Raw genomic sequence first — 9955 nt, forward strand, 5'->3', positions numbered from 1 at the left:
TTCACTATCTTTGGTTCCCTTGTCACTTTAAAGAACAAGAATTGCTCACTGTAACAATATGGTAGTAACTAAAGCTGAAACTCCAGTACTTTGGCCACCTCATGTGAAGAGTTGACTCACTGGAAAAGACTCTGATGCTGGGAGGGATTGGGGGCAGGAGGAGAAGGGGACGACAGAGGATGAGATGGCTGAATGGCATCACTGACTCGATGGGCGTGAGTCTGAGTGAACTCCGGGAGATGGTGATGGACAGGGAGGCCTGGCGTGCTGCGATTCATGGGGTCGCAAAGAGTCGGACACGACTGAGCGACTGAACAGAACTGAACTGAACTGAACATATGACTATCATCAAAACTGTAGAAAAACATTGTAGTTAAAAAGTAGTTGATAGCACTTCACTGGTAATCCAGTGGCTAAGACTCTGAGCTCCCAATGTAGGGGGCCTGGGTTCGATCTCTGGTCAGAAAACTAGATCCCACATGCCACAAGTAAGACCCTGCCCAGACAAATAAATAAATAAATATTTTCTTTAAGTATTTTTAAATTTTTATTTTGCCCACAATTTTTCAAGCACTGTAAATGGAACAAAAACATAGGTTCTTAATCTTTGTCAGTTGATTAAACCTATGGGTACCTTCTCAAAAAAATGTTTTTAAATCCTTAAAATTCATAGGATTACAAAGGATACTGATTATATTAAAATATAGTTCTTAAAATTTTTGAATATAAATTTGTGCTATAGAAATAAACATGCTTCTTTTAAAATGCATTAAATAACAAGAGCCCATGACTATCTTAATTTTGAAATAGTGACAAATATAAATGATATTTGAAGGTATCTGAAAAAAACTAATGTGGTATAGAAATACCTGAGTTTTGGTGACAGAATTACAAGTATTATTATTACTGTGGTTTATGGACTATGTTCAGAATTGAAGGAAATGCTTTCAAATAGAGATTACTGAAAATAAAGGTATCATTTTTTTCCCCATAAAGATCCATAAATTTTCTGAATTCTATCGATAGATCTTTTAGGAATCTGTGGATCCCAGGTGAAGAACCTCTGAACTAGTAAGTAGAATAATGAAATATATAACAAAAATCTTTATTGTATGTCTAACACAAAGGGGATTTTTCAGCCATAAGTAATTTTAAACTTACAGAAGTAAATAGCCTTTTTTAAAAACTAAAAGGTTTACACAAAAGAAAGTTTAAATCAAAAAAGAAATTAAAAATATTCTGGAAGCTGTATATAGGGTGATTTGAAGAAAATAAAAAGGATCAGATCAGATCAGTCGCTCAGTCGTGTCTGACTCTTTGCAACCCCATGAATCGCAGCACGCCAGGCCTCCCTGTCCATCACCAACTCCCGGAGTTCACTCAGACTCATATCCATCGAGTCAGTGATGCCATCCAGCCATCTCATCCTCTGTCGTCCCCTTCTCCTCCTGCCCCCAATCCCTCCCAGCATCAGAGTCTTTTCCAATGAGTCAACTCTTCGAATGAGGTGGCCAAAGTACTGGAGTTTCAGCTTTAGCATCATTCCTTCCAAAGAAATCCCAGGGCTGATCTCCTTCAGAATGGACTGGTTGGATCTCCTTGCAGTCCAAGGGATTCTCAAGAGTCTTCTCCAACACCACAGTTCCAAAGCATCAATTCTTCGGCGCTTAGCCCTCTTCACAGTCCAACTCTCACATCCATACATGACCACAGGAAAAACCATAGCCTTGACTAGACGAACATTTGTTGGCAAAGTAATGTCTCTGCTTTTGAATATGCTATCTAGGTTGGTCATAACTTTCCTTCCAAGGAGCAAGCGTCTTTTAATTTCATGGCTGCCGTCACCATCTGTAGTGATTTTGGAACCCAGAAAAATAAAGTCTGAAAAGGATAGTAGCTAGAAAATACTATAGTAAGTATACACGTGCGGTGATAAAAGTGAAAATGAAAGTTGCTCTGCTGTTGCTGCTGCTAAGTCGCTTCAGTCGTGTCCGACTCTGTGCGACCCCATAGACGGCAGCCCACCAGGCTCCCCTGTCCCTGGGATTCTCCAGGCAAGAACACTGGAGTGGGTTGCCATTTCCTTCTCCAATGCATGAAACTGAAGTCACTCAGTCATGCCCGACTCTTAGCGACCCCATGGACTGCAGCCCACCAGGCTCCTCCATCCATGGGATTTTCCAGGCAAGAGTACTGGAGTGGGGTGCCATTGCCTTCTCCAGTCATGTCGAACTTTTTGTGACTCCATGGACTGTCCTTGGAATTCTCCAGGCCAGAATACTGATTGGGTAGCCTTTCCCTTCTCCAGGGGCTCTTCCCAACCCGGGGATCAAACCCAGGTCTCCTGCATTGCAAAGCAGATTCTTTACCAGCTGAGCCACAAGGGAAACCGTAAGGTAAGCCTGAGAATACTGTAGTGGGTAGCCTATCCCTTCTCCAGGGGATCTTCCCAACCCAGGAATCAAACCGGGGTCTCCCGCGTTGCAGGTGGATTCTTTATCAACTGAATTATGAAGGAAGCCTGTGGTGATAAAACCCTGGACAAATTTAGTAACTGTGAAAAAAAGGAAAAAATTAGAAACAAATCGAGAACAAAGAGCACATCTAGGATTTAAATGGATAATAAAGGTAAAGAAACAAGAAGATTTAAACATTCCAGAACTAGGAATCCACTGAATAATGCCATTAAAAACATATAAGAAAGGGGCTCCCCAGTGGCTCAGTGGTAAAGAATCTACTTGCCAATGCAGGAGACATGGGTTTGATCCCTGGTCCAGGACGATCCCACATGCCACAGAGCAAGAAACCCTGTGTGCCATAACTATTGAGCTGCATTGTAGAGCCTGGAAATCAGAACTACTGAGCCCATGTGCTACAACCACTGAATCCCTGCAGAGAGCCATGCTCTGCAACAAGAGAAGCCACCACAATAAGAAGCTGGCACACCACAAGGAAGGGTAGCCCCACTCATGCGACTAGAGAAAAGCCCGTACAGCAACGAAGATTCAGCACAGCCAAGAATCAACATATAAAAATTATTTGTAAAAATATGACAAAAATATTAAGACAGACATTATTTCTTTGAAAAGAATTATCCTTTTCTTACTCTTCTCTAGATGAGAATCTTGTTGATGCTTCATATACACGTTTACACTCTAACTTACATGTCTATCTTTAAAAACAAATATAAAAGCAGCCCTGAAGGGATACAACTATTCAGGATGAATCAATGTATCTTTGCTGACGCCTCCCACCCCACTACCAATCTTTAATTCATCCTCCTACCAGCCAGAGTGAGCCTTTGAACATACAAATTAGATAATATCGTTTCCAATTGTAATCATTTATATCTCCAATTACACCTGAAAGGAGACACAAATTTCTTTATACGGACTATTCAATTCTGCATATCCTGGCTTACTTTTCTCATCTGGAGACAGTTTTATATATTTGCTATGCTTTTATCATAGTGGCCTTCCTTCAGTTTCTGAAGCACTTTCTACTTTAGGGCCTTTGCAAGTATTATTTTCTCTGCCCAAAATACTTCTCCATACCCCTTTTCTGGTTGTAACTCAAAAGACATGTCCTCAGAGAGATCTTCCATGACCCTCCTTCCTATCTAAATTAAGCTTCTCTGCTCTTGACTTTCTCCTTGAATTCAGTGTTTTTCTGCCATAACACTTACATCAAATTGTAATTATGTATATACTGATGTATGTTTCTCAAGAGGCAGGTCAGGTGGTCTGATATTCCCATCTCTTTCAGAATTTTCCACAGTTTATTGTGATCCACACAGTCAAAGGCTTTGGCATAATCAATAAAGCAGAAATAGATGTTTCTCTGGACCTCTCGCTTTTTTGATGATCCAGCAGATGTTGGCAATTTGATCTCTGGTTCCTCTGCCTTTTCTAAAACCAGCTTGAACATATGGAAGTTCATGGTTCATGTATTGCTGAAGCCTGGCTTGGAGAATTTTGAGCATTACTTTACTAGCATGTGAGATGAGTGCAATTGTGCAGTAGTTTGAGCATTCTTTGGCATTGCCTTTCTTTGGGATTGGAATGAAAACTGATCTTTTCCAATCCTGTGGCCACTGCTGAGTTTTCCAAATTTGCTGGCATATTGAGTGCAGCACTTTCACAGCATCATCTTTCAGGATTTGAAACAGCTCAACTGGAATTCCATCACCTCCACTAACTTTGTTCGTAGTGATGCTTCCTAAGGCCCACTTGACTTCATATTCCAGGATGTCTGGCTCTAGGGGAGTGGTCACACCATCGTGATTATCTGGGTCGTGAAGATCTTTTTTGTACAGTTCTTCTGTGTATTCTTGCCACCTCTTCTTAATATCTTCTGCTTCTGTTAGGTCCATACCATTTCTGTCCTTTATCGAGCCCATCTTTGCATGAAATGTTCCCTTAGTATCTCGAATTTTCTTGAAGAGATCTCTAGTCTTTCCCATTCTGCTGTTTTCCTCTATTTCCTTGCACTGATCACTGAGGAAGGCTTTCTTATCGCTCCTTGCTATTCTTTGGAACTTTGCATTCAATGCTTATATCTTTCCTTTTCTCCTTTGGTTTTCACTTCTCTTCTTTTCACAGCTATTTGTAAGGCCTCCTCGGACAACCATTGTGCTTTTTTGCATTTCTTTTTCTTGGGGATGGTCTTGATCCCTGTCTCCTGTACAATGTCACAAACCTCTGTCCATAGTTCATCAGGCACTCTGTCTATCAGATCTAGTCCCTTAAATCTATTTCTCACTTCCACTGTATAATCATAAGGGCAGGTCAGGAAGCAACAGTTAGAACTGGACATGGAACAACAGACTGGTTCCAAATAGGAAAAGGAATACGTCAAGGCTGTATATTGTCACCCTGCTTATTTAACTTATATGCAGAGTACATCATGAGAAATGCTGGGCTGGAAAAAGCACAAGCTGGAATCAAGATTGCCAGGAGAAATATCAATAACCTCAGATATGCAGATGACACCAGCCTTATGGCAGAAAGTGAAGAGGAACTAAAAAGCCTCTTGATGAAAGTGAAAGTGGAGAGTGAAAAAGTTGGCTTAAAGCTCAACATCCTGAAAATGAAGATCATGGCATCTGGTCCAATCACTTCATGGGAAATAGATGGGGAAACGTGGAGAAACAGTGTCAGACTTTATTTTTTTGGGCTCCAAAATCACTGCAGATGGTGATTGCAGCCATGAAATCAAAAGACGCTTACTCCTTGGAAGGAAAGTTACGACCAACCTAGATAGCATATTCAGAAGCAGAGACATTAGGCTATGGTTTTTCCAGTGGTCATGTATGGATGTGAGAGTTGGGCTGTGAAGAAAGCTGAGCACCGAAGAATTGATGCTTTTGAACTGTGGTGTTGGAGAAGACTCTTGAGAGTCCCTTGGACTGCAAGGAGATCCAACCAGTCCATCCTAAAGGAGATTAGTCCTGGGTGTTCATTCGAAGGACTGATGCTGAAGCTGAAACTCCAGTACTTGGCAACCTCATGCAAAGAGCTGACTCATTGGAAAAGACCCTGATGTTGGGAGGGATTGGGGGCAGGAAGAGAAGGGGATGACAGAGGATGAGATGGCTGGATGGCATCACCAACTCAATGGACATGAGTTTGGGTAAACTCTGGGAGTTGGTGATGGACAGGGAGGCCTGGTGTGCTGTGATTCATGGGATCACAGAGTCGGACATGACTGAGCGACTGAACTGAACTGAACTGAACTGATATATGTTTATTCATATAACATCTCTCTCCTTCATTAGATTGTAAGGTCAAGGAGGGCAGAAATCATGACACTTTGTACCTAGACCCTAGCATAGTACCTGCCTTCCTTAATGTAGTCAGTCAGTATTTGTTGAAAGACAGAATGAATGAGTGATGAATGAATACAAAAGAATGACTGGCACATTATAAGTGTTAGAAGTAAAAATATGCCCTAGTTCCTTCACAATAATGAACTCCAACACTTTGAGAAACTATTTTAGAACTCTTGTTAAAAGTTTAAAGAATCCATTATTCAAAACTTGATTTAATGTTTAGTAGAGCTAGTTCACGGAGAAGGCAATGGCACCCCACTCCAGTACTCTTCCCTGGAAAATCCCATGGGCAGAGGAGCCTGGTAGGCTGCAGTCCATGGGGTCACTAAGAGTTGGACACGACTGAGCGACTTCACTTTCACTTTTCACTTTTATGCATTGGAGAAGGAAATGGCAACCCACTCCAATGTTCTTGCCTGGAGAATCCCAGGGATGGGGGAGCCTGGTGGGCTGCTGTCTATGGGGTCACACAGAGTCGGACATGACTGAAGTGACTTAGCAGCAGCAGCAGCAGAGCTAATACATTCACATGGGGCTTCCCTGGTGGCTCAGATGGTAAAAAATCTGCCAGTAATGCAGGAGACCCAGGTTCTATCCCGGGGTCAGGAAGATTCCTTGAAGAAGGGCATAGCTACCCACTCCAGTATTCTTGCCTGGAGAATCCCATGGACAGAGGGTATAGCCTAGTGGGTACAGTCCACAGGGTCACAAAGAGTCCGTCACAAAGAGTGACTAACACACACTATATATTCACATGTCTCAAAAATCAGCAAGTATTGTGGGATGGGGGAATATTTTTCCTACTATCTTCCTAGTTTCTCCAGCCAGAGCCCTGTAAATTGGATTGACAAAAAGCAGATAAACAAGAAAAAGCATACAAATTTAAATTTATTTGACATGGGAGCCTTCAAAAGGATTTAAAGACTGGAAGAAACAGTTAAACTTGGGTGATTTTATACTAGGTTTGATGAAGAGTGGGAAGTCCTGGGAAAATGTGGTAGGACAAAAAAGAATGAGCTAAGGGGTGGTAAACTGGGGGAAACTCAGCAAGTTCTGCTAAGTTCAGAAACATTCAGGAGCATCCCTTGTCTTGAAGATAAGGCTGCCCCTTTCTTCCAGGTATAGAGAGGGCACCACTCACATGAGGGTATTATGACCTGCTTCAGAATGGGGAGGGGGTGACACAGAATCCTTCCAGCACCTGCTGTTTCTATGAACTGTTTCAGGGGGAAAGGGACAGGAATTCCACACTTCCCATTCTTTGAATTCCTTCAGCTTAAAATATTCCCTGGTGGCTCAGACAGTAAAGCATCTGCCCACAATGCGGGAGACCTGGCTTCGATCCCTGGGTCGGGAAGATCCCCTGGAGAAGGAAATGGCAACCCACTCCAGTACTCTTGCCTAGAAAATTCCATGGGTGGAGGAGCCTGGTGGGCTACAGTCTACGGGGTCACAAAGAGTTGGACACGACTGAGCGACTTCACTTCACTTCAAAATATTCAATATATCAAAATGCCATATTTTGGGTAGTGTATTCTGACCCCTATAAGTGTATAACAGTCAATTGTCATTATTTTTAGTAGTGATCAGCAAATAATATCATGAACAAGGAATTATCAAATACTGAACTATTGTTTTAAGGAAAATGCAGGGTTAATTTTGGAGAAGGCAATGACAACCCACTCCAGTACTCTTGCCTGGAAAATCCCATGGACAGAGGACCCTGGTAGGCTACAGTCCATGGGGTTGCTAAGAGTCGGGCACGACTGAGTGACTTCACTTTCACTTTTCACTTTCATGCATTGGAAAAGGAAATGGCAACCCACTCCAGTATTCTTGCCTGGAGAATCCCAGGGACAGAGGAGCCTAGTGGGCTGCCATCTGTGGGGTCACGCAGAGTCGGACACGACTGAAGCAACCTAGCAGCAGCAGCAGCAGCAGGGTTAGTTTCCTATAAGAAACTGGTCATAGCATTTTAATCAACTGATTGATACATGACCTTCTTTTATGTATGATTTTGGTTAAAGACATCTTATTTAATATAATTTGTTGATTCATTAGTATTGAATTTTCAGCCAGCAGCACTATAACTCATGCCTAGACAAATCTTATCTAACACTTGTATTTCCTCTTTAAGGCACGTAACAACTTTCTCATGTTTAGGAACACTGAACACAACTAGCACTATCTATTTTAAGCAGCAAAATCACCTCGCTTCTAGAAAAGACATAAAAATGCAAAAAAAAAAAAAAAAAAAGAATAAAAGGTACTAAAAAGACTTCAAAAAAAGTACTTATGTACAATAGGATAGCTTAAACAAGAAGACAGAACACAAACTTGTCCAAAGAGAAAAAGTCAATATAAGTCAGCACCTGGATAAAAAGTCACCTAAGCAGACATTGTCATAAAACTAACATATATCACATCCATTCTCCTAAGGGTTCATTTATATTTACTTGTAAGTCATTTGTTCTCCCATAAGTTCCCCTCTGTCTCTCTCTATCCCCTATTAAGATGGCATATGAACTTCACATTCTAACCACATCCTTGAGTACATTTCCTTACGAATTCCCATGCAAATATATATAATTAAATCTGTGGGTTTTTTTTTTTTCTATTGCCAATCAGATTGTTGTCAGCTTAATTTTCCGACCCCAAGTACTAGACTAAGAGGGTAGAGGAAAAGTTTTCCTTCCCTAACAATTTCAAATAACAAATAAATTGTATAAAAATTGATCAGTAGAATATAGATATGTGTATGTTAGCAGTGCTGGTGTAATATAATTAAGAATTTATCAATTTCTAGACAGCAAAAATGTTATGTTCCCTGGAGTACCTAATAGCTATTATTAAACAATTCAGAGGCATATGCAAAATGGTATTATGATTAACACTATGCATAGTTAAAGATTGTTTGTTTTATGGTGAATATCTGTAAAAACTGAACTTCTTAGTCTCAATCAACATTTTAAGAAGCAGTAATAGATTTATCAAGAGCCTCACTTTAGGCTCAGTTTTATCAATAGTTTCATCAAGAGCCTTTTGATGAAAGTGAAAGAGGAGAGTGAAAAAATAGGCTTAAAACTCAGCATTCAAAAAACTGAGATCATGGCATCCGGTCCTATCACTTCATGGCAAATAGATGAGGAAACAATGGAAACAGTGACAGACTTTATTTTCTTGGGCTCCAAAATCAATGCAGATGGTGACTGCAGTCATGAAATTAAAAGATGCTTACTCCTTGGAAGAAAAGCTATGACCAACCTAGACAGTATATTCAAAAGCAGAGACATTACTTTGCCAACAAAGGTCTGGGTAGTCAAGGCCATGGTTTTTCCAGTAGTGAGAGTTGGACCATAAAGAAAGCTGAGTGCTGAAGAATTGATGCCTTTGAACTGTGGTGTTGGAGAAGACTCTTGAAAGTCCGTTGGACTGCAAGATCAAACCAGTCAATCCTAAAGGAAATCAGTCCTGAATATTCATTGGAAGGGCTGATGCTGAAACTGCAACTCCAATACTTTGGCCACCTGATGCAAAGAACTGAGTCATTGGAAAAGACCCTGATGCTGGGAAAGATTGAAGGCAGGAGGAGAAGGGGACAATAGAGGATGAGATGGTTGGTTTGCATCACCAACTCAATGGACATTAGTTTGAGTACGTTCCAGGAGTTGGTGATGGACAGGGAAGCCTGGGGTGCTACAGTCCATGGGGTCACAAAGAGTCAGACACAACTGAGTAACTGAACTGAACTGACTGAATAGTTTTACGTCAATGATAATTATTTTAGTTGTTTCTTCTAGTATTTACCTTCTAGATTTGTATTGCTATTTTTTACTTATCAATTTTAAATGGTATCTATATGCTTATTATTATGGTAGTTGATATTTTAGATCTCTTGCACCAACACCACCCACTTCTCCACTTTCATCCTCAGAACAGAGTCATTGATATAGTTGGTTAAACTAGTAGTTAGACATTGCATTGAAGGAGTTCAATGTGTCATTCCGGTGTATTGACTATTTTGAGTTAAAGGCACTTGAAAAACAGTGACTGCACGCATGCACTGTGTCATAGTTAATATGTCATCATTAGATGGTCTAGTGACTGCCCATCTGCCAGCACTGA

Source organism: Bos javanicus, chromosome 3, assembly GCF_032452875.1.
Source record: "Bos javanicus breed banteng chromosome 3, ARS-OSU_banteng_1.0, whole genome shotgun sequence".
NCBI classification, from domain to species: domain Eukaryota; kingdom Metazoa; phylum Chordata; class Mammalia; order Artiodactyla; family Bovidae; genus Bos; species Bos javanicus.